The 4,246-nt window shown below is 49.8% G+C and overlaps 1 long non-coding RNA gene across 1 annotated transcript; it reads left to right on the top strand.

Moving 5' to 3' along the window:
- The first annotated feature begins 1,755 nt into the window (after positions 1-1,755).
- LOC121829018 (uncharacterized) lies at positions 1,756-4,008 on the top strand. Its single transcript, XR_006071786.2, has 3 exons — positions 1,756-1,984; positions 2,064-2,171; positions 3,926-4,008. It is a non-coding gene; the product is annotated as an uncharacterized LOC121829018 (long non-coding RNA).
- The last annotated feature ends 238 nt before the right edge of the window (positions 4,009-4,246 follow it).

Below are 4,246 nucleotides of genomic sequence, written 5' to 3'. Positions count from 1 at the left end.
TTTAGCATTATTATGGAATTCCTGTGTATGCAAATGAGTGGATCTCTGTTTCTTGTGCTTTCTCCTGAGCTGTTTTCTTTCTGTTTGTTTTGTCCTATTCCAATGTGTTAGCTTTTTAAAATCTTACTTTACTAGTACAAATTATGATGCATTTTATGAAAGTCATGAGGCTCTGGAAATGATCAGCCATGCTTCCAGGTCCCATCACTGGTGGATGAAGTTCCCTTTATATTTGATGCCTTCCTGTTGGAATATATGCTGAGCTGGAGAACGGTTTCTGTGGGTGAGTCTGGTGTTTAAACACCTTGGCACCCACTGGTGACAACTCACCTCATTGAGCTTTCCTTCCTGGCCTCACAGCCTCACTCTTCTCCCACTCAAGGAGCTGGGCAGCTGCTGCTCATGCTCTTGACCTCATAGAACTGGAAGCTCAGCTCTATTCTCTGTCCTCTCCACAGGACCTCCGGTATATGTCCTCATGGTCACCTCACAAAGAGGCAAGGATCAGCCATCCCAGGTCTTCAATGGCCCCTGAGGCCCTAGGCAGGGAAGACACACAGGTCCATGAAGTGTGGATGTTAGGAACTAGGACAATTGGCAGCAGGTCCCTTTAGGCGGCTTGAGGGTCACATGTTCAAGGTCCCTGAAACTGTTGTGTCTCTGTATTGACAGGGACAGCAAGCACTAACTAGGGATAAGACGTGGAAGAACACTGATGAACATTAGCAATTCAGCCATGACTGGGAAGTAGGGAGGGATTGGAACCTGGGGACAGGTCACACCCCAGCAGGGTGGCCATGGTCATCTATGGTCCAGTATATAGTGACTGCATGGCAGTGCCCTCTACCCATGATTAGTCATCTCTGAGCTCTGTCTACTTGACCACTTTCTTGCTCCTCTGGATGATTTTTTCTCAGCTCCTTATGTGGATCCTATGCAAGGAGCCTGGTCAGAACCTGTCCCAGGAAATATGGGTCTTGGGAGGTTCCTCCTCAGGCCTGTGTGACTTTATTTGCCTGTGGCACAGAGATGGCTTCTAACCCTGCAGTTTCTCAGGACCCTGAAGTCTGCACTGAGTCTCTACCCAATACCCCTCCTGCCTCTGCTTCTACATCTGTCCAGCCAGGAACCCCTTTTCCTGAATTCCCCTGATCTGAAGCCTCACTCAGAGATAATTTCCATCTCCAGATTTTAGGAAAGTGGTACATACACTACTGGGTAGGAAATATGCCTATTCCTGAAAACATAAAGGCCAATCCATTGCCACCCTTCACATTTGCCAGAAACATCATCGGGCAGCTGGAGTTCAGGATGAACATCTCGTGAGTACCTGCCCCCAGGTAGCCCTCTCTGCTGCTTGATTGGATACTCTCCTCACCCCCACCTCACACATGTTCCCTGACCTCATCCAGTCAATCCATGACCACTGGGGCACCAGGAGCATCCCAGTATAACTCTGGTTGCTTCTGGAGAAACCAGTGTGGGCTTTGTACTCATCAGTGTAAAGGGACAGAGCCTTAGGGACCTTGAGGACTTCACTGGGTTCTATGGTCAATGTGGACCGCAGTGGGGATCAAGGGCAGAAGCTTCGCTGGAGAATCATGTGGAAACCCTGGGTAGAGCCTGACCTTGAGAGGAATAGCCTGGGGTTGGCAGGATGCCAGCCTGTGCTGATCCTGGATCATGGGCTGGTCATCAGCTCTTCCCAGCCTCTACCTGCTCTTCTCTTCCTGAAGCATGCAGGTCAGGGACACAGTGCCCATGTCAAGATGGGTGCTGTGGATACAGCTTCTCATTCACCTGTCAGGAGGATGGGCACTGCTCCCCTCACTGTTTGAGTGCATGGAGTGGAGCAGGGATGGAGAGGACAGATGTCTGCAGAAGAACCATGTCTCCCTCTTCTGTTCCAGGAAACCCATTGGATGTATTGTATTCAAGCAGGTCTTGGATTATAATGAAGAACGTCCTGGTTCCTACTATGCCTGTAAGTGCTCATAGATATTCTCCCTAATGGAGACGTCAGAGAGAAATCTGATGAGCACATGGCTCCTTTTCATCCTCAGGGTCAAGGCACTACTTCCAGATTTACTTATTGGAGAGAGAGGATGTCAGTGTCATTCAGTACCTAGACCAACTGCAAGAATTCAACCACACCATGATGATGCTTGTTGGTATGTGTCCTGCTCTGAGTTTGTGGGAGTTGGGCATGAACTTTGGGGCACTGGGTACAGAGTGCGTTACTATTTACTGCCCCACTTGCCCTAGTTCACACTTGGCAATCTACACACACACAGTCTTCATTCCTGAGATTTCTGACCCTATGGGAGAAGAGTTTGCAAGCTCTTCTTGGCCCCTTGCATCCTTGGCCCTCACAAGATCACTCCTGAGGGCTGAAGTCCATGTCCACTTCCCACCCTCTACACCCCATCCTTCTCTCTCAGTCAGCTCTTGTTGTAGTCCTGATATGAGCAGGAATATGCTGTTACTATGGTAGCAGTGGTGGTGTCCTGACATGCAATGTGAAGCCCAGAGCCCTGTTCAGTACCTGTTACACATTTACACATATGATGGCCCACTCTGACCAGACAGTTCTGAGATCCTGAAGTCCACAGCATACACGCCCTACCAAAGTAAATCAGAGACAAGTAGGGGAAGAAAAGTTCTACATACAGTTCTGCCCATTATTGAGAAGGGAGAAACTCCTAATCTCTCTCTGCCATTTTTTCAGACAATTTAAACTCAAAGGATAGATTAAACAGACTCCAGGAAATAGGCAAACGTGTGTTTACCGATACAGGGTGCCAGTCACACCCTGGGGAAGGCAACTCTCCTGGTGCAGTGCCCCACACTGACTCCAGTTCACATCTCTGGACGCCACTGGACCCGAGGAGCACACAGGGCTCTAAATCCAGTGCCAGTGCACGATGTGATCTCCACCTGCCCCTGCACCAACTCCTGAGATCTGTGTCCAAGCTGTGCCCTGCTCCCACACTTCTCACCTGCGCTGTCTCCTCTAGTACTGCCCCCATGAGGCTTCTTAGCATGGGTGACACTGTGTGGCTTCCCTTGCCTTAATCCAACATTCCCACTCAGCCATCCTCCCCTCCCCACTTCTCTCAGCCCCCTGGAGACTCTGCATCCTGAGATCCTAACAGTGTCCTGGAAGTTGTCTCAGCACAGACATAGAGACCTAGGCTGAAATACCCACCACTGGCCACTGGGCCACCTTCCCATTGTCCCCAAGGACTGCAAGGGTGATGGTGCTTCTCAGAACTATGCATCCCTAGTTTACAATCCACCTCCCTCTGCTACATCAGATATCACCCTGGGACCTGAACCGGCCAAGGATACAGGTAGCCTTTAGTCATGTGTATCCCTGGATCAGGAGATGGGCTATTGAGGGCCATGTTTGGAGCTGGGGTTCTGGTAGGAGGAGTGGGGAGGATAATGAGGGCAGGAATGTTTGCAGTCACTGATGGGCACTCTTCTACTTTCTACCCCATGCCAACCTAGCATGACAATCTCCTCTAGGAGTGGATGCAGGAGGCCATGGAAGGTCTTCTCTATTTTAGGTTGTGTCTGTGCATGGAATTCTGCGTCTGTCTTCTGCCCACTGGGGCTGGGTAGGGAAGAGTCTTTTTCAGAGAATCCTTGATGAGAGACCGTGTGCTCAGGTGGTACTTGTTGCAAACAAGGTGCAAACACTATCCCCTGCTGACTAATCTCACCTGGCAGGCCTCCTGCTTAGGACTATTGACTGAAGATTCCCTGTCTCAAGCTTGAATTCTCTTAGGGCCAGTGACCTCTGTTAGTGACCTCTGAGTGACCTGTCTATAGTGAGAGTTCTTTCCAGTCCCCTCTTTCCATTCCCATGCTGACTACAGCCTAGTGGTCTCATCATCCCCTCACCTAATGTGACCTGCAGATCGGAGTCGAGTCAAAAAACCAAGATTTCTGAGGCAGTTTGAAACCTTTACAGCATTTATTGGACTGAACATAACAGACATCATCAAACCATCTTATGATGGTAATGAGATGAGTTTTTTCCTGTGTCCCCTTCCCTCCTATTCACAGCTTCCCTGTAAGACAGTGGTTACACACTGTTCCCAGCCCTCCTCTCTCTCTGTGGGTGTCTAGATTCCTGTGAGCTGTCCAGAGAACCTTAGTGCATAAAGGAAGAGCCATGGAGACCACACAGGAACCAGGAGCTGGGATCCTACCAGCTTCTGCAGCAGCAGGCTGAACT

This window comes from Peromyscus maniculatus, chromosome 4 (assembly GCF_049852395.1).
Source record: "Peromyscus maniculatus bairdii isolate BWxNUB_F1_BW_parent chromosome 4, HU_Pman_BW_mat_3.1, whole genome shotgun sequence".
In the NCBI taxonomy this organism is placed as follows: domain Eukaryota; kingdom Metazoa; phylum Chordata; class Mammalia; order Rodentia; family Cricetidae; genus Peromyscus; species Peromyscus maniculatus.
The sequence above is the reverse complement of the archived record's forward strand: the minus strand, read 5'-3'. Positions and strand labels throughout refer to the sequence as shown.